Source organism: Ursus maritimus, unplaced genomic scaffold, assembly GCF_017311325.1.
Source record: "Ursus maritimus isolate PB19 unplaced genomic scaffold, ASM1731132v1 scaffold_36, whole genome shotgun sequence".
NCBI classification, from domain to species: Eukaryota; Metazoa; Chordata; class Mammalia; order Carnivora; family Ursidae; genus Ursus; species Ursus maritimus.
This window is the reverse complement of record NW_024426230.1, coordinates 15,110,619-15,136,820: the sequence shown is the minus strand read 5'-3', so window position 1 is coordinate 15,136,820 and position 26,202 is coordinate 15,110,619. Positions and strand designations below refer to the sequence as shown.

At 38.1% G+C, this 26,202-nt stretch overlaps 2 long non-coding RNA genes across 3 annotated transcripts in view; both read right to left on the bottom strand.

Moving 5' to 3' along the window:
• LOC103665770 overlaps positions 1 to 26,202 on the bottom strand; it is a 549,718-nt gene that overhangs the window by 499,087 nt on the left and 24,429 nt on the right. The window lies entirely within an intron of this gene.
• Positions 7,281 to 26,202, bottom strand: part of LOC103665776 — a 27,107-nt gene continuing 8,185 nt past the window's right edge. Inside the window, exon 3 of the long non-coding RNA XR_569389.2 lies at positions 7,281 to 7,647. This is a non-coding gene — a long non-coding RNA (uncharacterized LOC103665776). The remainder of the gene's footprint in view (positions 7,648 to 26,202) is intronic.

Below are 26,202 nucleotides of genomic sequence, written 5' to 3'. Positions count from 1 at the left end.
CCTGGTACCAAGGCTTGCTGCCCTCAGCTGGTATCTGTTCCCAAGGTAGGGAATGGGCAGCATGTTGGCACTGCCAGTTCTGTCCCTGCAGAGGCCATGCCACGGCTCCCAAATGCACTCCAAGGAGGGGTACTGTTTCTCCCCGTGCAACCCAGGGGATTCTCAGACTATGCTGCCTGCTCCTCAGTCTCTGCTCTCCTTCCCTGCAAAAGCACCACTTAGCCCACCAGGCACAACCCCATGGCTCAGACTTCTAAAACTTCAGACTTTGCACTCCACTTTTACAATAACTTGCTGTAGTCAGCCCCTTTCCTTTTCCCAGTCAATGGTTTTGGGGAAATTTTTCTTGTGCAACCCCCTGCCTGCTGCTTCACTCTTTCTCTCCCTCTCACCCCTCTCTCTACAATCAAGGCTGGCTCCCCTCCACAGCACCTGTAGTTCTTTTCTCCCCCAAATCAACTCTCTACAGTCCCTATCTTCCATGAAGTGGTTATTTTTCTACCTGTAGATGTGCAGCTTTGTTTTCTCAGTCCTCAGATTGATTTCTTGGGTGTTCAAAATGATTTGGTATTTATCTAGCTGGTTCAAGGGGTGAGCCAAGTGCAGGGTCCCCCTACTCCTTTGCCATCTTAATGCCTTTCCAATCACCCCTTTTGACAGATGTACTTCATTTACTAAGTGCTTACTGTGTAAGTCAATACTAAGCATTGACGATAGATAGATAACACTGAATTGAAAAAATTCATAATCTAGTAATCAAAACAATAACAAATTGTTCAGTACATGCAATAATAGTAAATATATATATATATATACATATATATATAGAGAGAGAGAGAGAGAGAGTAATGAAATTGTCAGAAAGATATAAATAACTATCTTGCAAGGGTGAGAGTAGACAAAAGCCTCACGAGAAAGTGAACTATCTGATAGTCTGTTGTTAATGTATAGAAAAGCAATTAATAGAAAAGCAATTAAGTTTTGTATTTTGATTTTGTATCATCCAACTTTATGGAATCCATTTGTTCTAATGGTTTCAGACTGCAATCTTTAGGTTTCCTATATATGTCATCTGCAAAAAAAAAAAAAAAAAGACTACTTGTCCCTTTTCAATTTGGATTATTTTCTTTCTTTTTCTAGTTTAATTGTTCTGGCTACAAATCCCAGTACTATGCTGAATAAAAGCAGCAAGAGTGGGTACACTTGTCTTGCTCCCAATCTTAGAGGAAAACTTTTCAGCTTTTTACTATTGAGTATAATGTTAGCTTTTGAGCTTGTCATATATGATCTTTTTTATGTTGAGGTACCTCCCTGTTACACTCAGTGTGTTGAGTTTTTATGGTGAAAGGATGCTGAATTTTATCAAATGATTTTTCTGCATCTATTGAGATATCATATGAGTTTTATCTTTCATTTTTAAAGTGGTGTATGACAATAATTAATTTTGGATGTGGAACCATCACTGCATCCACAGAGTAAGTCCCACTTGATCACAGTGTATAATCCTTTTAATGTATTTTTGAATTTGGTTTACTAACATTTCATTGAGGATTTTTTTTATCTATACTAATCAGACATAATAGCCTGTAATATTCTCCTATTGTAGTGTCATCATCCAGCTTTGATATCAGGATAATATTGACTTATTAAAATGAATTGGAAGTGTTCTCCTTTACCCCATTTTTTGGAAGAATTTGAGAAGGATGGGTATTAATTCTTTAAACGTTCGGTAGAATTCACCAGTAAAGCCATCTGGTCCCGAACTTTTGTTTGTTGAGAGGTTTTGGATTACTGCCTCAATTTCCTTTCAGTAATTGTTCTACTCAGATTTTCTATTACTTCATGATTCAGTATTGATAGGTTGTATGTTTCTAGAAATTTATTTATCTGTCTCTTTCAATTTGTTGGGGTAAAACTTGGTAGTGTTCTCTTAAGATCCTTTGTATTTCTGTGTATCAGTTGTTGTATCTCCTCTTTCATTTCTGATTTTGAGTCTTTTTTCCTTGATGAATAGAGCTAAAGGTTTGTCTATTTTACCTTTTCAAAAATTGGCTCATAGTTACATTGATCTTTTCTACCATGTTTTCAGTCTCTATTTCATATATTTCCACTCTATTATTTCCTATTTCCATCCTTCTACTAACTTTGGGCTTATTCTTTTTCTGGTTCCTTGAGGTATAAAAGTAGGCTGTTTCAGATCTTTTTCCTTAATGTAGGAATTTATCACTATGTCTCTCTAAGAACTACTTTTGTGGCATCCCATAAGTTTTGGTATGTTGTTTCCTTTTTCATTGACTCAAGATATTTATTTCTCCTTTGACTTCTTTCACCCATTTGTTCTTCAGAATCATGCTGTAATATGCAAACACTTGTAAATTTTCCAACCTTCTTATTGTAATTGATTCCTACTTTTACACTACTGTGGCCAAAAAAGATGCTTGATATGACATCAAACTTCTTAAATGTATTAAGACTTATTTGTTGCCTAACATGATCTATCATGAAGAGTGTTCCAAGTGCACTTGGAAAGAATGTGTATTCTGTTGCTTTGGATAAAATGTTCTGTATATGTCCATTAGGTCCATCTGGTCTAATATGTCATTTAAATCCAAGTTTCCTTATTGATTTTCTGTCTGGACAATCTATCTATTGTTGAAAGTGAAATGTTGAAGTCCCCTTTTATTATTGTATTGCTGTCTATTTCTCCCTTTAGATCTGTTAATATTTGCTTTACATATTTAGGTACTCTTATACTCTTATAATACACTCTTACATTATTTACAGATTTTATATCCTCTTGATGAATTGACTCCTTTATCATTATAATATTGACTTTTCTCTCCCAGCTTGACAGAGTAGTCTCATGTAGACGAAGCTTGTCAATCAACTCAGCCCAAGCCCGTCTCTCAAACCTTTATGACTGTCCAAGCCATCACCTCTGTTCTTAGTGGCTCCCAGTAGGTGAGGGTACGCAAGACACATCTATGTCACAAAGGGGAGGATTATAGTCCGCACTTAGATACAGGCTGATTACAACCTTGACCTTCAGGCAGCAACTATAAAAGTATATAGTTCAGGCCCTTTCAGGGAGAACCTGGGTAATGGGCATTTTTGCCTGCCCCCTTTGTGCCAAGCACAGGTTTATAGCCAGAGAGGGGTATTTCTGTACCCAGGTAAAAACTGCTTGTTTGCTATAATCCTATGGGATTCATGCATGCAACCCTGTTGGCTATCAGAACTAGGTGGCTTGGGGGTCCATCCCTCAGGCTGTAGCCGCAAAAGCTGGGGGCCCATACATGTGTACAAGCTTCTTCCAGGAAGATCTTGGCAACTAAGTTTTACTGTTGTAGCAAACTGGATCGAGAGGGCAGTGGAAATTTCCAATAGCCTCCCCAGTCTTTAGAGGATATCACAGCCAGCCACTAGATACATGCTAAATTAACAGGCTACCTGGGTGGCTCAGGGCACCTGGGTGGCTCAGTTAAGCATCTGTCTTCCACTCAGGTCATGATCCTGAGGTCCTGCATGGGGTTTCCTGCTCTGTGGGGAGTCTGCTTCTCCCTCTCCTTCTGCCCCTCCCCCCAACCCCCACTGCTAGTGCACACTCTCTCTCAAATAAAATCTTAAAAAAAAAAAAAAAAAGCCAGACCCTCAAACAATAGCATGTATACAGTCAGACCCTTTTCAGGGAAAGTCTAGAAGACAGGCTTTTTTTTTTTTCCTGCTCCCACTACTCTGAGCCTAGGGAGACAGTTGTGTCAAGTGATCACACACCCATTAAGAACTGCTTCTTTGTATGCAATAGTCTAGTGGGTGTTCTAGATGCAATCCCTATTGGCTTTCAGATCTAGATGTCTTGACTCTGCTGGTTTCTGCACATTATATATACAAGCCACCTCTTCCAATTTGACAGAGTGGTCTCATGTAGATGAACTTCATCAATCAGTTTAGCCCAAGCTAAACTGGTCATCTCTCAAACCTTTATGATTATCTAAGCCACCACCTTTGTTCTTAGTGGCTCCCAGTAGGCAGGCAAGGGTGTGTAAGATCCATCTGTCACAAAGAGGACTGCAGTCAGTCCCTCAGTTGGGAGTCATAAGCTGGGGTGCTAGATGTGCAGTCCAAAATCTTTGTTCCCTAAAGAGAAGCTGCATTTGGGAGTTCCCTCTCAATTTCATGACATTCTACAGGGATGTGATTTATGGCGAGTGTGTCTTAGCCTTTCCTACCCACTAGGTATTTTCTCTTCTGCCCAATGTGTGGAGTTGGCTCAGCTAGTTTTGGGATTTCTTTCAGAGGGTACTTCTCTCAGTGTAGCTGTACATTTGGTGCATCCATGAAAGGAAGGATGTTCAGGAGCCTCCCATATGGCCACCTTGGTCAAATCTCCAAATGCTGGCTATTTCTAAGAGACACTGTAGAATGGCTCATTCAGTATGTGTTCTAACCCCTTCTCCTAGTACTGAGGCTAAAAAGCTTAAAAACTATTTACTAATCTCTTGCACCTAGGGCTCAAGATTTTATTTAAGTTCCTACAAACAGATGTTAAACTTGACTTTGGCATCCACTTGCATTGGTGACCTGAAACAGCAGCACCATAGTATGGGATGGGAGCTATAACAGCAGCTTCCTAAGTTGGAAGGCTACTTTTTGTTCATAGCAGAAACTCTGGAGCTGATAGTTGTGGTGGTATCTTTCTGATATTACAGCATCCCAACTGTGGCAAAGGCAACAATCTCTCTTCAGCCAATATGGGTCTGGGAACCATTCCTGGAAGATCAACCTACAATCTGTAAACCATTTAATACTCCGTGATGAATTTCTTTCTACTTTAACTAGTTAGAGTGACTTTTTATTCTCCACAACTGAATACTGACCAAAATACTACTGTTATTTCTTCCGGAGAAAATTTCCATCTGGGAAGAAAATGATTTGTGACCAAGATGGCAACTCAGAGACAGAATTCATCAGCATATTTAAGTCAGTAAAGTGGGAACCAACTCATAAACAAAGACTGGCAAGCAATGGTTTGTAATGGTGGGCATCTGGGATATTGAAATTTGGTGTAGCATTTTAAAGTATATCTGAATTCCTTGACTATACCTTAGTTTAATAAAATAACACGCTACTGTTTTTTTGCTCTATGTTCCTTCCTATAAGCACGTATCAGTATTGTTCCATATAAACATCTTCAAGGAGCAGTAACTACTCATCTGCATGCACCGTCAGAACCTGGAAAGGTCAAGCACTGGGTCTGAACTCCCAACAGGAAGCATAAGAGAAGTCAGAATCCAGGTCTCTTTATTGCTGAGACTTCAACGCTGTTCTGTCTGAATTTAGCTGCCCTTCTTTCTTCACCTCTGTGCGCATGAAAGCCTCTCAGTATCACATCCTCTACCTTTAACCCTTCTTCAGTAGTGACTGATGAACAGCTGAGGAAGATGTGTGACTCTTTCTGTGGCTTTGACTTCATGATCCCATGATTATTTTCTACGTGAACAAGCCATAGCTATAAAATAGACCTAGTAAATTTTTGTAGCAGATAGTCTGGAAACAACAAATATTTATTGAGTGCCAAAGGTATAAAGCATTCCAGGTAGTTGAGATACAAACAAACAAACAAATAAATAAATAAGATGGACCTAGTTCTTGCTTTTAACTCACAGGCACTGACCATTTTGCTTCTGTTTCTGCTTACTTATAATGTCACTGTGATCAAACTGAAACAAAAGGCACAGATGCAGATCTTAATCTGTGTTTCTACAAAATAAAACTCAGCTAAAATCCCTTTTACTGTAAGTAATTTCCTCCCAATAGTTTATGCAGACCTGAAAAAGTCTAGAGTTTAACCATTTTATACTCTGTGTATGTGGAAAAACTAGCAACCAAATAAATCCTCTATGGAAATTTTCCATATCTTGACCGGGGTTTGGGTAACCCTGGTTTTGCATCAGTCAAAATTTGCCTAATGGTACCTTAAGATCTGGATATCACTGTGACGTAAACTTTACCCCCCCACACACACACACAAACTGAAAATAAATATTAAACTCCAGTTAATTACATGCATGCTAAAATGTCTAGGAATGAAGCATACTTATACCTACAAATTAACTTTGAAATGCATCAAAAAATAAGATGGATGGGTAGAAGGCAATATAATACCATGTTAAGAATTACAGAATCTAGGTAAGCAGATTCTTTCAACAATTCTTCCAAATTTTCTTTCTGTTGAAAATTTTCATGAAAGTTTGGTAGGGGGGACGGAATGGTCCCCTACAGCAGTCCAATCACAATTTGCAAATTGGTACCAATCCTAGGACCACACAGAGTTGCACAGATAACCTTATGAAAAAAGAAAATAGCAGCAGCAAATAATACAAATAAAATAGATCATGGAAAGAGTGGATTTATTTTCTAGGCGTATGAAAAATGGAGGGAGGAGGAAAGAACACTAAGAAGCTCATTTAATAACAGACTGCTAAGGAAAAAGCTGCAACCACCAGCTGAAAACCCTGATAGAAGTTTTTACAAAAATATCTGCAGGGTGTGTTTTTTAAAGCATTTTTATTACACCTGAAAACAGAAGGATTGTTTTGCTTTCTATTTCAGGGTAATAAACTGGCACTACTGCCTTCAAAGGAGGGGGATCGCACTGAGTGAAGGGCCCTCTACTGTAAAGCACCTTTGTAGGTTTGGAGGTAGGGGGGTAAGATAGGGAGAGAAAGGTGGCAGAGGGAAGGGAAAAAGGGCAGAGAAATATGAAGGAGATGAGAAATATGAAAAAATGAAGGAAAGAGGGAAAACAATTTGAAGTTCCATTGCCAAGAACGGAAGAAGAGGAACCTACTAGATAAAGGCTGAAACAAATGAATTCAGTAAAACCCCATGGTGGTGGGTGGCCAAAGGACATTTTGAGACCTGAGCAGCTGCCTGATTCATTTGAGGTTGTTTGCATTGCTGCTATATAAATTCTGCTTGCTATCCTTTCTTCCAAATCTTCACTAAAGGCTCTTTAAACTCATGAATGTTTAATGTGAATAGGCTTTTAGGCAGGGAGCTCAGTTTTGTTTCTGGGTCAATGGAGTGGAGAAATCTTAAGAAGTGCTTCAGACTCCCACAGGCCTTGGAATGAGAGGTGTCTAAGTCAATTTTACAGAAATCTCTAGGGCTCAGGATGAATGGGAAGGGGGAGGGCAGACATTGGCTTATTCGAGGAAAAGCTGGCCCGCAGAGAACAAAATTTCAAACTCACTTTTTCTCATCCATTTTTAACCCAGAATACCCTCATTACCAGGTTTGGAAAGTCAGGAATCATTTTCAACTTTTGGTGATCAGTCTTTTTTTCATGGGGTAACACTGCCACCTACTGGTAATTGTAAAAAAAATCTTTTGTAATAGTTTTAAACTCAGAGAACTGGGGAACTTTCGTTTTTCATTTATTGACAAATTCTTCCTTTGTGCTGGAACCCAAACTTGTATGAGGTTCTTTGTCCTCAAAGACTTTGTATTATCTAATGGCAAACTTAATAACACCTTCTTACCTTTCAGGATTCAGGCATCATTTCATCAGTGTAATCTTGACAGCAGGTTCCCATCCTTCTGAGGCAGAAATGGACTACTCCCTCTCTTGGGCTCTACTCCATGCTGTACACATTTCTTTATTAACACATACTATATACTACTGTACTTATTTTATTACAATTGTCTCTCCCCCAGATCAGACCATAAGCTCCTTAAAATTCAGGTACTGTATCCTTTCCACATTTATATTCCCAGCACCTGGAACAGAACCTGCACATTACAGCTAATAAATATATGATAAATGAATAAATTAATGACAATCAAAAAGCACAGGGAAGGCAAGTAGCACTCTTTAAAACTTATATTAATTCAAAACAATTTTAAAAAAAATATTTTAACTCCAGATGTGCACGTTATGTACTTCTTTGTGTATGTGGTATCTTTTACCTTGTCCAAAAAAAACTACATTTTACAAAATCCATATACATGAAATCAGTAGAATAAAGAATATAAAGTTACCTTATCAGATAATTTTCCCATCAGCCTATAATCCATAAACTCTTAATCTAAAATAAGATACTAGTGGGCTCTGTCATCAGCTCTTAAGAGAACCAAGTAAGAAGAAACATTCAGAGTAAATAAATTTTATCTGAGAATGAGTCAGCATGGCTAAGGTATAAAGGAATCTGAAACGTGTTCTGAATTATCCATATTAATTCCATAATCCAGGATCACAAAGTTGAGTTTGAGATCTATAAGATCCTCCTATCAATTCTAGGGAACTCCAGGGCACCCAGGTCTCTCCCTGGAAATTAATTTCCCTATGGGGAAAGATAAGTGGCCCTTGACTAAGCCTCCTGAGTCTGAACAAGAACTAAAGAACTCTCTCCTTCAGAATTCTCTGGGAAAGTATTCCAGGGAACAAGGCCACTCACCTTCAGTCAAGATAGGGTCAAAGGATATGCAAAAGAAGCGGCAGGGGGCCAAGCCTTATGACAGGGCCCTGTTTCACAATGTTTCATAGGGTTCTGCACACATGCACTGTTAAGCAGATAACCTGGACACCTTACTACACTAAGCAAAATGTGATGTAAATTCCTTTCGTTTTTCCCATTTGCTCCAGATTTTCTATTTTCCAAACATTCTTCTTTCCTTCTTGTCTCCCTTTCTAAGGTTGATCTCATCCTAAGTTCTGAGACCTTAATTCATAAGCCATCTCTTTAGTCTTCCTCCATTTCCTCCACCAGGTCTCCCTACATACTGAAACACCAAGTCTCTTTCATCTTGAAGGGAAAGAGCCCTCCGTGAGTCCTATTTCTGAAGACCCCAGTGACATGTCTAATCTCTTCCCTTCACTGTCAACCTTCATAAAAGACTCCCACCTACAGATCAACTTTTTCCTAAATTCCTCCCATCATTAAAATGGATTTCTGATCCACCTAATTAATCAGATTGAAAACTGTGAAATCTCCAAAATGCACAAACCTAACCTGAAACAGTGCTCAGATATGCTTATTTATATACTCACTGGCACTCTGCTAATCCAGGACCTCTTCAACTCTCATCTAAAACATTACAAAGTCTCTTAACTGATTTTCCTGGGGACAGGGCATGAGGACGGGCCTGTGGGAGTGGACACAAAGTATGAGGATCTTTGTATCACATATTAATACTACACTACAGAACACCTACCCCAAAAAAGGCACAAAACAACCAAGTACACAGAACACTAACCAACCAAAATCATGTGGCTTCTGCCACTGTCACCTTAGTGCTGGCATAATGGACAAAGTAGCCATGTTGGCAAGGACGGAGGGTATGCATGGGCCCAACAGCATGGGCTCCTTCTCACCAAGGCTGATGTAGCCAATTATTACTGCAGATTTTCCAACCTGCCAGTAACAGAGACCAAAGCTGAGCCCCCAATATGGCACATTCCCTCAAAGAGATCAACCAGACACTTAGTACAAATTGATTACACTGAATCCTTTTCACTCTAGAAGGAAGTGAGTCACTTGACAAGAATCAACACATATTAATGGTATGGATTTGCCTTTCCCGACAATAAGGCCTTAGCACCACTTCCTGAGAGCTAACATCATCTCAGCTCCACTTTAACTATATCCTACATAACATTACTTCAGACCAAGGAATCCTCTTTATAACAAAGGATATAAGCAAAGACTATGGGATCCACCAGTCCTGTCACATACTGCAACATTCAGAAGCTACCAGCCTAAGAGCAACAGAAGAGCATTCTTAAGGCATGACTAAAGCACCCCTTCGGAGATACCATGTGGATAGTATCTACGCTCCTCCAAGATGCAGTTACACTCTAAATCAATAACCATTATATGGTGCTACATCAGTAATAAGTAAAATACAAACAGCCAGGAAACAAAGGGGGAAAGTAGGAATGGCCTCACTTGCCATCATTCCCAGTAACCCATGTAGCGATTTGTATTTCCCTTCCCAGCAATGCTAGTTTCTATGAACCTACAGGTCCTGTTCTTACCAAGGGACACAGCCCATTAAACTTTGAGTTACAACTGCCACCAGGTCACTTCAAGCACCTAGGGCCAAGAGACCAGAGGGCAAGGAAAGAAGTCACCAATCTGGGAGGAGTAACTGACTTTCGTCATCAGGAAGAGATAGGACTTCTATATTTTTATCAGCCAGGGAAATACATTTTTATCACCCAGATGATAAACATGTTTGTCATATGAAAAATATATATGAAAGGTGTCTCTTCATACTCCTTTGCCTAATTTTGACAACAAATGGACAAATACAACAGCCACAGTCTGGAGACTGTGGTGAGCATGGTGATTAGGCCTCAGAACCTCTCAGATAGGAGGGACTCAATGACCTCAGGTAACCTGCCTAGACCAGCAGAGGTGTTAGCCAAAGGTAAGGGGAAATCTAGAATTGGTAGCAAAAGGATATAATGAATTATTAGTTGTGGCCCCAAGACCAGCTGTAGCAAAAAGATGGGAGTTAAGGAGTTAAGTCCTACTTACTACCACTCCTATTTCCAGAAAGAGACCAACCATAATCCTAGAGGAGCTATTCCCAAATGGGATAAACTTATCAGATGAAGCAAAGAGATAATAATGGAAATTGTCAGGATGCACCATCCAGGACTTCCTTAAGGACCGAGGCACTCTTCCCCAGGTATGAAAATACTTTATGCAGCAGCTCACAACTGGCGTCTCCCCAGGAAATGTCCTCGATTGAAGGGAGCTTCCTCACCCGAGGGTATGCCCCCTTTCCAGAGAAAGCCCACATCAAATAAATGCACCATGAGAGGTACAAGGGCCAGCCCCCCTGCCTCAATTCAGAAGAACTCTGAAGAGCCATCTCAGGTCCAGAGCTCTGCATTTAGCAGATGAAGTGCATCACAGTTCAACTTCTCTCTCTTCCAATACTGCCCTCATGGGTATTTCTCCAAAAAGCACTCCGCAATAGATCTGCATGCATTCTCTGCCCTTTTGACGACATGTTCCTATTCATCTATGAGCAACTCCTTGCCTGCTGGCATGTTAAAACAATGCAGGCTCACCTTCTACTTTTCCTGCCCTGAAATTAGTCATTTCTAAAGAAGCAGTATTCCTGAATTAGAAGAGAAAGACTGTTAAGAGAAATTAGTTAATCTAGGTAAAAGCCTCTCAAGTTTCTATTTTAAAAATCTTCAAGTCTAAAAGCTGGAGAAATCCGAACGCTTCTTTAGAACTTACAGTAAGCATTTGCCAACAGTCTATCATTATTCAATGAGATTGAACGCTGTATACACTGTCAACTTTATTGCTTACCACTATTTCCTCTCTTTTTTTATCTTCTCATATCCTACAGTTACTATTCACTTTTGTTAGGGTATTTCCTCAAGACTTCTCTAATCTCTGAATCCTTGCACATCTGTAAATATCCTTCTCCCTGACACAAGTAACTGACAGTTTAGCCTACTATAGATTTCATGGGGTATAATGCCCTCACTACTCCATTCATTTTATCCTATCAGCTTCTAGTCTCCAAAGTTAATCATTTGAGCTGAGACCTCTCATCTCATCTTCTCCTGACCCTGGACTGGGATTTACACCATTGGCTCCTCTGGTTCTCAGGCCTTTGAATTTGGAATGGATTACTCCACTGGCTTTCTTGGGCCTCCAGCTTCAGACAGCAGATCACGGGAATGCTCAGCCTCCACAGGTTCTGTTTCTCTGGAGAACCTTGACTATGACAGATTTTGGAACTGAAAGTGGGGTGCTGCTATAACAAATGCCTAAAAATGTGTAAGTGGCTTTGGTACTGAATAATGGGTAGTGGCTGAAAAAGTTTAGAGGTGCACGCTCAAAATATGAGCATTAAAGGGTAATTCTGGTGAGGACCCAGAAAGAAAAGAGGAGAGCTGGAGAGAAAACTTCAATCATCTTAGAAAATACTTAAATAATCCTGAAGAGAATGCTGGTAGAAATATGGACCACAAAGCCCACTATGATTAGATTTCAGATGGAAATGAGGAATATGTTACTGGAAACTGAAGAAAAGATGATCCTTATTATAAAGTGACAAAGAACTTGGCTGAACTGTGTTCATGTTTTAGTGTTTTGTGGAAAGCAGAACTTGCAAGCAATAAAATTGGATATTTAGCTGAGGAGATCTCTAAACAAAGTATTGAAGGAGTGGCCTAGTTCCTCCTGACCACTTATGGTAAAATGTGAGAAGAGAGAAATGATTTGAAGACAGAACTGTTAAGCAAAAAAAAAAAAAAAAAAAAAGGAACTAGAACTTGGAAGATCTGGAAAATTTTCAGCCTATTCATACTGCAAAAAATGAAAAAGTATTCTTGGAAGAGGACACTAAACGTGTAGCTAAGTGACCATTTGGTAAGGAGATGAATACCTAGACCACAGACCTAAAATATCCATCTCAACAGAAGCCAGGTGTTGTTCTTTAAGACAAAGAAAGAATACCACCACCACCACCACCACCCACGGCCAGGGTAAATCAGAAATCATCAGAGCTACCACTGCCATCACAAGCCCAGAGTGCGAGAACTCAGGAGACAGAATGGTTTCAAAGGGTGAGGCTGCCTCTTTCTTACAGCAGTCTAAACTAAAACAATATGGAATCTTACTTCTCAATGAAAGAATTTACATTTTAATTTGTTGTTTTATAAAAATTTCCATAAAGCAAACTATAACAAATATTTAAAAGTATATTACAGACCATAGTCACTGATCATAATTCAATAATACTAGAAATAATTTTTAAATGGTTTGAAACATCTTAAAACTTGAAAATTAATTGTCGATCAAAGAGGAAAAATCACAAACTCCCTAGAAATTAATGGAAAGGTAAATACATAAAAATCTACAGAACACAGCAAAAGCCAAACTTAGATAAAAATTTATGTCCCTAAATCCTTTCATTATGAAGACAAATGACTACAACTGTAGGAATGTTATATTTATCTTAAGGTTTAAGAAAAAAAGCACAAAATTAACCAAAAGAAAATATAAAGAGTGAATGAATAAAAATAACAGATATAATTGGTGATACAGAGAAAAAGTGGGAGAATTGATAACTTCAGAAGATATTTTTTTTAACTACTTAAGAATATAAAACAAAACAAATATTAGCAAGACTGGGAATAGAAGAAATGTATGATTTCCTAGAGAATACAAAAAGCCCAAATTAAACCAAGTAGAAAACTCATATTTTATTTATTTTAGATTTTATTTATTTGAGAGAGACAGACAGACAGGTGGAGCACATGCCCAAGCTGTGGGAAGAGCAGAGGGAGAGGGACAAGCAGACACCACGCTGAGCACAGAGCCTGATGTGGGGGCTCAATCCCATAACCTGAGATCACGACCTGAGCTGAAATCAAGAGTCTGACACTCAACTGACTGAGCCACCCAGGTGCCCCAGGTGACTATTATTTTAAATAACATACCCAAAAAACCTTTAAATCTGAGTTCTAATAATTAAGGAACAAATAATTAACAAATGTTATTTAAATTATTCCATACCAAATAAAAGATTAAATGTTTCCCAATTCATTTCCTGAAACCAACAAAACCTTATTACCAAAACTTAATTAGAAAACAAATTCTGAGGGGCGCCTGGGTGGCTCAGTCGTTAAGCATCTGCCTTCGGCTCAGGGCGTGATCCCAGATTCCTGGGATAGAGCCCCACATCAGGCTCCTCCGCTGGGAGCCTGCTTCTTCCTCTCCCATTCCCCCTGCTTGTGTTCCCTCGCTCGCTGGCTGTCTCTCTCTCTGTCAAATAAATAAATAAAATCTTAAAAAAAAAAAAAATTCTGAAACTATATACCTTTCTAATTATTTCAGTCACTATGGCTATATGAAGAAAAATAAATAAATGACCCTAATACTTACTGACCAAGACAGCACTTACTTTGCTCATGAATCTGCAATTTAAACAGGCCTCAGAGGAGACAGCTTGTCTCTGCTCCACTCAGTTATCAACTGAGGTGGCTCAAGGCTGGGAACTGAAATTAAATAAAGGCTCATTCACTAACACATCTGGTAGCCGATGTGGTCAGATGAAACCTGGGCTGGTTTCACATAGCTCCTATATGTGGCCTAGGCTTCCTTACACTATGGTGGCTAGGTTCCAAAGGTAAGCATCCTGAGAGAAACAGCCAGAAACAGTACTACCTTTTATGACCTAGCCTTATAAGTCATACAGTATCAGCTCCTCCACATTCTATTAATCAGTTCAAAGGCCAGCCCAGGTTCAAGAGGAGAGGAAATAAACTCAGTTTCTAAGTGGCATAGTTGTAGAAGAACATGTACAACCAGAAATATTGCTGAAACCAGTTTTCAAAAATACCATATGCTACAGTCCACCTTCTGGCCACAGCAGTTCACATCCCTCCACATGCAAAAAAATATATACTCATTCCCTCCCCCAATACCCACAACTAACACGCTCAGGCTTGAGGTCCAGGTATGGATGAACTTCTTGGGTATAGTTCCTTAAATATAGCCCCTTGAGTACAGTTCCTCTTGATCTGTAGAGCTATAAACATAAGGTAAGTTATCTATCTCCACAAACACAATAATGGAGCAGGCATAGGTCCATTAAAAGTTTAAAACCCAGCTGGGCATATGCTGCTAGTTTCTCAACTAAGGAATGATCCATGTGGCTCAGGTCTCTCCACTCTGGGCTGTAGGTTTCATGGTAATTAGCTATGTTCTTGGCATGCTTCTTGATTGTACAACTTTGAGATCCAAAGGCTTTTTTCATTCTGTATTGTCTCTGTCAGGCCTTTCAGTCTAAATTGATATAATCCTTTTAAAAACTAGGTGGACCATGAGAATGAGAAAACAAGCCACAAACTCAGAGAAAATATCTGCAAAAGACTCATCTGATTAAGGACTATTACCTAAAATACATAAATAATTCTTAAAACTCAACATTAAGAAAATGAACAACCAGATTAAAAACTGGGCAAAAGATCTGCATAAACACGTACCAAAGAAGATATACAGATGGCAAATAAGCATATAAAAAGATGCTCAACATCATATGTTATTAGGAAAATGCAAATTAAAACAAGATACTACTATGCACCTACTAGAATGGCCAAAATCCAGAAAACTAACAACACTGAATGCTGGATATGGAGTAACAGGAAAACTCATTCATTGCTAGTGGAAATGGAAAATGGTACAGAAACTTTGGAAGACAATTTGGCAGTTTCTTACAAAACTGAACATACTCTTATAATACAATACAGCCATCACACTCCTTGGTATTAACCCAAAAGAGCTGAAAACTTATGTCCACACAAAAACCTTTACACAGTTTATAGAAGCTTTATTCATAACTGCCAGACCTTGGAAACAACCAAGACGTCCTTCGGTAGGTGAATGGATAAATCAGGTAGACAACAGAATATTAGTGTTTAAAAGAAATGAGCTATCAAACCATGAAAAGACAGAGAAGAAGTTTAAATGCATATTACTACTAAATGAAAGAAGCCAATCTGACAAGGCTACAATACTGTATGACTACAACTGTATAACACTCTAAAAAAAGGCAAAACTATGCAAACAGTAAAGATTAGTTTGTCAAGGGTTGCAGGGGGGACTGGATGAATAAGCAGAACACAGAAGATTTTTAGGGCAGTAAGAATACTCTTGTATGATACTATAATGGTGGATATGTGTCATTATACATTTGCACAAATCCACAGAACATACACCATTGTAAACTATGGGCCAGGAGTGATAATGATGTGTCAATGCAGGCTCACTGATTTTAATAAATATACCACACCAGTGTATGAGAGGGACAGAATATGTGGGAACTCTTTGCTTTCTGCTCAATTTTGTTCTGAACCTAAAACTGCTCTAAAAAAGTCTTTTTTTTTTAACTGTATGGACTCCTTATGAATCAATTCATAATGCACTCCATTAGACAAAAGTCACACCCATAAAATTCAAAATAACTCCCTGAGCTTCCTATAAGGTCCTGAGGGACAGTACTCTTAAAATTCTTAGAGAACCTTTTGTTTAATAAAGAAGATCTATGAAGTACTGCAGGTTCTCAGGTCCTTAAAGAGACTACTGTCTTTGTGAAGCATCACATTAAATTTCCCGAGGCCTCAAAAGAGAGTTTTATAATCATTCCCTTAGCTTCATTGTTAAATGACAATACTCTAGATTTGATCTCTTTCTGACAATACTCTAGATTTGCTCTCTTTTCATTAGACTTTTTTTTCTTAAGTTTTTATTTTTAAGGTTTTTTTCCATTAGACTTTTCTGAATTTGAGAATTGTCTGCCATCTGGAGAAACTAGAAAAGAGAGTTTTATTTTTGAACTCAGTAAGTTCTGGTTCCTTTATATTTAACAATTCTTTCCTTAGTTTATCTCTCTTACTCTGATCAGACTACTTTAACAAAATGCCAGAGTGGCTTATAAACAACAAAAATTTATTTCTCACAGTTCCGGAAGCTAGAAGCCCAAGATAAGGGTGCCAGTATGGTTGGGCTCTAGTCAAGATCCTCTTTTACACTGCAAACTGCCAACATGTCACTGTATTCTCTCATGGTGGAAGGGGCTACATAGCTCTGTGGGGTCTCTTTTATAAAAGCACTACTCCCATTTATGAGGGCTCCACCCTCATGACCTTAAGCACCTTCCCAAAAGCCCCAACTGCTAATATCAACACATAGGCATTAAGATTTAACCTAAGAATTTTGGAGGACACAACCATTCATAACCATAATACTCTCTCCTACCATATTTTACTACAAGCAGCAAGAAACAGCCAGAAAATACCCACTGGAAATACCTTTCTCATACAATTCATTGTCATCATGCAAACAATTTCCTGTATTCCACATTACCATAGGTGACAATGTTGCTGAACTTTCTGCTATTACATATCAAGGATCTTTTCACCAACGCCAAATGATATTTTCTCACTTTCCTTTAAACCTTTACTGACTTCCTCGAGGGCTATCAGGTTTCCACCAACAATCTTTTCAAAACCCTCCCATCTTCTGGCCACTGTCTAGTCCTAGTTTGGCTTCATCCACTGCTACATATTTAGGTTTCTGTTACATGGCACCCCACTTCCAAACACCAGAATCTATTTCAGTTTCTATAACTGTATAACAAATTACCCCAAAATTTAGTGGCTTAAAAGAATATTTATTTTCTTCAAGAATCTGCAATTTGGGCAGGGCTTTCTGCTCCAGTCAAAGAAGATACAGACAACAGCAAAGCATTACAGATGCTTGTAACAGATGTTAGTGTATATAGAGGGGCACAAAGTGGTTAATTTCATCTGGGAAATCACAGAAAAAGTAACCCTGAGCCAAAGTTGGGTGCTGACATGAAGAGGAGAAGGAATATCAAAACAGGGGATCATATACAAAAAACTGCAAGTGTATTGATATAAGTCCATTGAGGAAGGAAAACACGAAGAACTAGTAAGAGATGAGGCTAAAAAGGAAGGCTGGGACCAGACAATGTTTCTACAGGAGTAAGCAAGAAGCCTGGGATCAAATCAGCTCCTGCTCTACCAGAAGCTACACCATGGGTAGTAGCTGTTACTGGGAACTACTGGGAACTGTGAAGAACTTCAACTGCTAAGAAAGGCCCCTAAGTTACAAGAAAGAATGCCAAGAAGTGCTGTCATGGAGAGAGGTTGTCAAAATATACCATTTTAGTGGTACCTGATAGAAAAGCTACCAGGAAGAAAAGCAAAAAAAAAAAATGTCTTCAACTGAACAGCCAGAAGGTCAGGTTGGGATTCCCTATGCATTCTCTATCTCTAATTCAAACATCCAATCTTTTCCTTAGAGAGAAAGAAGGCTGTTCCCACTATCTACTTAATAAGCAGAGGTAATAGTGACTATGAGATTTTCAACACAATTTCTCTCCAGTCAACAGAAACCCTGGCCTGCAGTTATTTATACAGACTGCATTATAATCTCAGGTTCATGATGAAAAGCATAAACCTGGAAAAGAAGGTGGTACTTCTCCCTCTCTCTCTCTCTTTCTCCCCCCGCCCCCATCTCTCCATGTGTGCACACGAATCTGTCTCTCTTTAACCTATTAGATTTCTATATAACCACTCATTAATAGCTTACTTCAAAGCCACCAGAAGCCAACAGCATGAACCTTATACTAAATCCTGACTCTTTAGTCCATGTTTTCTCCTTAAAAGTGAAGTTTTTATTTGGCAGTCGCGCTTTTTGGAATAGAAGTGAGAACAACATTTAAGAAAAGATTATTACTCTATAAAATAAACACTATCTTAGTGAGCCTTCCTTTCCAGACAGATACAAAATCTAACTGCACTTTCTGTGCCTAAAGGAGTCATGATAGCAACAGAAGATTCTGTCAGTTCTTATAGCTCAAGTGGACAAGAATTATAGTGGAAACTTCAAACAGAATCACTGGTGCAACAACTGTAGCTACTAAGATAAGGATTTCAAGTAGATCTATATAGAGAATGGAAGCAGGAAAAACTGTCTCACGTTAAACTGACAAACCACAGCACTACTACCTGTAACCTAAACCTCACTTATACTTAAAAACAGGCTTATATAAAACTTACATAGAATCTAATCAGATTTTATTTTTAAGATCTGGATTCAGGCAGCTCAAGCAGAAGCTGGTAGATCTCTATTTTATTGTTTCAACACAGATATGACTCAGTTATTTATCTGCGTTTTTCTGATATCTGCTCCTATAACCAATAGCCTATACTGTTGTACTTCTGTTAAAAAAAAAAAAGCACTCTCAACAAATTAGAGGTAGAGGAAACACAGCTCAACATCATAAAGGCCATACACAAAAGTCCCACAGCTCCACAGCTAATATTATCCTCAATGGGGGAAAACCTGAGAGCTTTTCCTCTATGGTCAGGAACAAGACAGGGACGTCCACTCTCACCACTGCAATTTAACAGAGTACTGGAACTGGAAGTCCTAACCTCAACAACCAGACAACAAAAAGAAATTTAAAAAAGACATCCAAATCAGCAACAAAGAAGTCAAACTTTCACTATTCACAGATGACATGATACTCTATGTAGAAAATCCAGAAGACTCCACCAAAAAATTGCTAGAACTGATACACAAATTTAGCAGAGTCACAGAATATAAAATCAACGTACAGAAATCTGTTGCACTTCTATACACCATTAATGAAGCAGCAGAAAAAGAAATCAAGGAATCAATCCCATTTACAATTTCACCAAAAACAATAAGATACCTAGAAAAAACTTAACTAGAGAGGTAAAAGATATGTACTCTGAAACTACAGGACACTTATGAAAGAAATTGAAGAGAACACAAAGAAATGGGGAAAAAAAATACATGTTCATGGATTGGAAGAACAAACATTGTTAAAACATCTAAACTACCCAAAGCAATCAAACCTTTAATGCAATCCCTATCAAAATACCACCAGCATTTTTCACAGAGCTACAACAAACAACCCTAAAATTTGTATGGAACCACAAAAGACCCGGAATAGCCAAATCAATCTTGAAAAACAAAAACAGAAGTGGATGCATCGCAATTCCAGACTTCAAGCTCTAGTACAAAATTGTAGTCATCAAGACAGTATGATACTGGCACAAACAAAGACACATAAATCAATGGAACAGAATAAAGAACCAAGAAATAGACCCACAGCTATATGGTCAACTAATCTTCCACAAAGCAGGAAAGAATAGCCAATGGAAAAAAGACAGTTTCTTCAACAAACGGTGTTGAGAAAAGGGGACGGCAACATGCAGAAGAATGAACCTGGACCACTTTCTTACACAATACACAAAAATAAATTCAAAATGGATGAAAGACCAGATGTCTGGGTGCTCAGACAGTTAAGCATCTGCCTTCGGCTCAGGTCACAATTCCAGGGTCCTGGGATCGAGTCCCACATCGGGCTCCTTGCTCAGCAGGGAGCCTGCTTCTCTCTGGCTGCTACTCCCCCTGCTTGTGCGCTCTCTCTCTCTCTCTCTGAGACAAATAAATAAATAAAATCTTTAAAAAAAAAAAAAAATGGAGGAAAGACCTAAATGTGACACAGGAAACCACTGAAATCCTAGAGGAGAACACAGGCAACAACTTCTTTGACTCAGCCGAAGCAACTTCTTACTAGAACTAAAAGGCAGCCTATGGAATGGGATAAAATATTTGCAAATGAAATATCTGATGAAGGGTTAGTACCTAAAATCTATAACAAACTTATCAAACTCAACACCCAAAAAACAAATAATCCAGTTAAGAAATGGGCAGAAGACATAAATAGACATTTCTCCAAAGAAGACATCCAGATGGCTAACAGACACATGAAGAGATACTCAACATGACTCATCATCAGGGAAACACATATCAAAACCACAATGAGATACCACCTCACACCTGTTAGAATGGCTAAAATTAACAACACAGGAAACAACAGGTGTTGGTGAGGATACAGAGAAAGCGGAACCCTCTTACACCGTTGGTGGGAATGCAAACTAGTACAGCCACTCTGGAGAACAGTTTGGAGGTTCTTCTAAAAGATAAACACAGAACTACCTTATGATCCAGCAATTGCACTACTAGGTATTTACCCAAAGGATGCAAAAATACGGATTCAAAGGGGCACATGCACCCTGATGTTTAAGCATCATTAACAATAGCCAAATTATGGAAGGAGTCCAAATGTCCATCAACTGATGAACCAATAAAGATGATGTGCTATATGTACATGTATGTGCATGTGCGTGTGTGCGTGTGTGTGTGTACATATATAATGGAATATTACCTAACCATCCAAAAGAATGAAATCTTGCCATTTGCAACGATGTGGATGGAGGTAGAGAGTATTATACTAAGCAAAATAAGTCTGTCAGAGAAAGACAAATACCGTATGATTTCACTCCTGTGTGCAATTTAGGAACAAAACAGATGAACATAGGGGAAGGGAATAAAAAAAGAGAGGGAAGCAAAGCATAACAGACTCTTAATTACAGAGAACAAACTGAGGGTTACTAGAGGGGAGGTGGGTTGAGGGATATGTCAAATGAGTGATGGTATTAAGAAGGGCACTTGCTGTGTTGAGCACTGGGTGTTACATGTAGGTGATGAATCACTAAATTCTACTCCTGAAACCAATATTACACTATACGTTAACTAACTAGAATTTAAATAAAAATTTGGAAAAAAAAATCAAAGAAAGAAAGACTCTCATTGATCAGCAACTGGTCAGGGCCCCTCTGAGGGCAGTGCCTTCATGGCAGCATCTTGTAGGCTCCTGACCTGGCTGCACCTGGAGTGAGGAACACTGGATCCAACAATCACCAATCAGCTGTAAATGAGTTGGCAGAGTTATATGGAACTGCACAGAGCCACCATATACCAGGAACTGCCTAGAACTGCTTCCTTGGCAGGGGCTGTAACCATAACAAGTTCTACACAAACAGAGCAGTATCCTGCTTTAGAATCTCCAGGCACTAATATATTCTCTTCTCAGCTCTAAGACCTCAGCCCCAAATCAGAGGGAACAGGAAAAGTCCCACTTACCAATTTGCTACATTAGTCCACTCTGATATTTACATTAAATTATCTTTTAATTATTTATGTAGTAGTTCTATTTAATAGCCTTTTTAAAATGGAAACCTTTGGATAAAATCTTGTAGACTGCTGGGCAGCACAAATCCTTATATTCTTTCGACGTATGCAGTAGTTCCTTTACCTCAAAATTGTCCCCAGAAAAATCCTAATACACCTAAAAGGACTCATAATCCACTCCAAAATAAATAAATAAACAAAAAGTTCCCCACTCTATCCAAAAGAAAATAAACTTACGATATTTTTCCTTTGTTCAGCTAAAAGCCTTTTGAAGGTCTTCTAGATACAACAGAGCTACAATAGCTACCGTTTGGACTAGACGATTAGAATGTTGTGTAATCTACTCTGAGGAGTGAACAAATATATTTTGGCTTTTCAAAAGGATAGACAAGCAGAAAAGTAAAAGCAATTGTGTTTGGCTAGTGATCTGGGTAGGAGGAGGTTGGGAGAAAAAAGGGGAACACTGCAAACTACAGCATTAGACACCTATTACAAAGCACATTCTCCATCACACAGCTTAAAGATTCTCAAAATCAAATCTATTTTCTGCAAAATCTTCCTAAAACACCTCACAGAACTGCAACGCTCATTCTGGAGGCAAGTGCTCTAACAATAGAGAAACAAAAAAGGTAAATGGCACAACTCCTAGAAGAAAACACAGGGGAAAAGCTCCTTGATATTGGTCTGGGAAATGATTTTATATGACACCAGAAGTACCAGCAGCAAAAAGAAAAATAAATAAGTGGGACAATTTCAAACTAAAAATTTATGCACAGCAAAAGAAACGATCAACAAAATAAAAAGGCAACCTACAGAATGCAAGAAAATATTGGTAATGGGTTACTATCCAATATACTATCCAATATCCAATTCATACAACTCAACAGCAAAAAACAATCCAATTTAAAAAATGGGCAGAGGACCTTAACAGAAATTTTTTTCCAAAGAAGAATAACAAAATGACCAACAGGTATATGAACAGATTCTCAACATCACTAATCAAGAGGGAAATGCAAATCAAAACCACAATGAGATAACACCTCACACCTGTTAGAATGGCTAGTAACAAAAAGACAAATAACAATTTTGGCAAGGATGTGGAGAAAAGGGAAGTCTTGCACACTGTGATAATGTAAATCGGGGTGGCAACCCTGGAAAACAGTATGAAGGGTCCTCAAAAAATTTAAAATAGAAATATCTTACAATCTAGCAACTCCACTTCTGGCCATTTATCTGAAGAAAACAAGAACATTAATTTGAAAAGATATATACACACCTATGTTTACTGTGGCATTGTTTACAACAATAAAAATATGGAAGCAACCTAAACGTCCATCAAAGATGAATGGATAAGTAAATATACATATACAAAGGAATATTACTCAGCATAAAAAAAGAATAGAATCTTGCCATTTGTGACAACATGGATGGACCTAGAGGGTATTACACTAAGTGAAATAAGTCAGACAGAGAAAGGCAAATACCATATGATTTCACTTATACGTAGAATCTTAAGAAAGGGGGGGGCAACAAACAAAACAGAAAGAGCTCATAAATACAGAGAACAAACTGGGGGTTTCCCAAACTGAAGGGATGTAGGGAATTGGCAAACAGATGAAAGAGATCAAGAGATACAAACTTCCAGTTATAAAATAAGCCACAGAGATGAAAAGTACAGCATATGGAGTATAGTCATTAATATTTTAATAATGTTGTATGGTGATAGATGGTGACTACACTTTTTGTGAGCATTGAGTAACATATATAAATGCTGAATCACTACTGCTTCCTGAAACTACTATTGTATATGTTATACATGTATACACATACAATTACATATATACACACACACATATATATGCACATACACACACAAACACACACATACACAACAGAATATTATTCAGCCATGAAAAGGATATCCTGTCATTTACTATAACATGGATGAATCTTGAGGACATTATACGAAATGATGTAAGTCAGACAGAGAAAGACAAATACTATATAATCTCACTTATATATGGTATTTGAAAAAAGCCAAGCTAACAGCAACAGAGTAGAATGGTGGTTGGCAAGTGCCGTAGGGGCTGCAAGGTGGAGGATATGGGAAGATGTTGGTCAAAGGTACAAACTTCAATTATAAGATGAGTAAGTTCTGATGATCTAATGTACAGTATGGTGACTATAGTTAAAAATACTGTATTATATATTTGAAAACCGCTACAAGAATGTATCTTAAGGGGCACCTGGGTGGCTCAGTCAGTTAAGCATCTATCTTCAGCTCAGGTCATGATCCCAGGGACCTGCGACTGACCCCACACTGGGCTCCCTTCTTGTCGAGGAGTCTTCTTCTTCTCTCTCTGCCCCTCCCCTCCACTCATGCACACATGCACGCTCTCTCAAACAAATAAAATCTTTTTAAAAAATGAATAGATCTTAAATGTTCTCACCACATAGACACAAAAATAGTGATTATGTGAGGTGATAAAGTTGTTAACTAACCCTACTATGGTAGTCATTTCACAATATATATCTGTATCAAATCATCACATTGTACACCTTAACCTTATACAATGCTATATGTCAACTGTATCTCAATGAAGTGGGGAAAAAAAGAAAATGATTAACAGAAAAACAGATGTCTATAACACACAAATAATAAGCAATTAAAATGTCCATTAATTTTGTAAATTTATCCACCTGTGTTAAACCTGTTTGCCTTCACTGACTAAACATTAATTTAGAAGAATATCATCTTGACTGTAGGTTGTTAAATGCGTAAATTCAAAACCATGCCATATTAGAAACTATCTGGCCATCCCACCATATATATGTCCAGATTATTATGCTAGTGTGGTAGCATCAGGAAAAAAAAAAAAAAAACGGATGAATTGCAGAGTACTTAGAAAGCAAAACTGACAGGACTTGGCTTTGCACAGCATACAGGGAATGAAGGTGAGGGAGCTCTCAAAGACAGACAGTTGACTTTTAAACAACATGGTTTGAACTGCACGAGTTCCACCTACATTCTGTTTTTTTTTTTATAGTACAGTAATGTGAATGTATTTTCCCTCCCTTATGATTTTCTTAATAACATTTTCTTTCCTCTACCTTACTGTATTATAATATAGTATATAATACATATAATATACGTGTTATATATAACATATATATATAACACATATAACATATGTGTTAATCAACTGTTTATGTTACCAGTAAGGCTTCCAGTCAACAGTAGGCTATTAGTAAAGTTTTGGGAGAGTCAAAAGTTACATGCAGATTTTCAACTGTTCAGAGTCAGCACCTCTAACCCCCACATTGTTCAAGGGTCAATTGTATACACTTTATATAGATACATACATACATACACACACACACAAACTATAAAACTTCATTTTCAAAAGTAAAAAAAAAAAATTAAATATATAGTGTAATATATCAATTACCTAGAAAGTATGGCTGAACATAATTCTCTACCTCTCTTTGAATTAATACCATTTGCAATATGACTTCATAGCTCTTCCCATCAAAAGGTAAGTTAAGACATAACTCTATTCCCAATTAATACCATTTGCAATATGACTTCATAGCTCTTCCCATCAAAAGGTAAGTTAAGACATAACTCTATTCCCTTATTCCCTGAATCTGAGCTGGCTTTTTCACTTGTTTTGCCAAGAATCCAACAGAAGTGACACTGTAAGTTCTAAGCCAGTTTTAATTCTGTACTTCAGAATTCCTTGCAATTCTGCTCCCTTGCTTAGATCCCTGAAACTGTCATGTAAATCAGTCTAGGTCAGCCTGCTGCAGGATGAGAGAGACACAAGGCCCAACTGCCCCCAATGCCTCAGCCAAGAGCTCATCACCCTCATAAACACAGCTATCTAGTTATACAGCTGAACACAAATGCATGAGGGAGCCAAACTGACACCAAAACCATCCAGTTGATCCCAGCCTAATCTCCCGATCCACAAGATGGTGAGCTAAGTAAATGGTTGCTGTTTTAAGCCACTAAGCTTTGCTAAACCTTAGGAAGTTTCCTATACAACAAAAGATTCCCAATAAATCTATCTAAACTTTTCAGAGATTTATACTGTCCAGCTAGCGAGATTTAGTGATTGACTGAGTGATAATAACCAGAGTAAAGTCAAACATCAATGAAGGAATACCAGAGAGCAGCCAGGCTTCTGCCTATACATTCTAAAGTAAAGCTTTCCAGTTGATATAATTCACTCACAGAGACAGAGATCTCAGTCAGGCTCCCACTCAGAAAGGAAACCTATCAGAAGTATATCTATTTATTTAATAACAGAAAACTCATGTCAGCTTCCAGTAATCATCAATGTATCCTCTCTTCTTAAAAACAAGTTTAAAGAATTTCCAAACATTTGAAGAAAACTGGGAGCAGGGAAGAAAAAAACAGAAAGAAAGAAAAAAGAAAAGAAAAGAAAAGGAAAGAAAAGAAAAGAAAGAAACTAATTTCAGAGATCATTCCCAAAGATTATTAGTCCCAAAGAATATTCAGGGAGGAGATAATGTAAAAAAAAAAAAAAAAAAAAAAAAA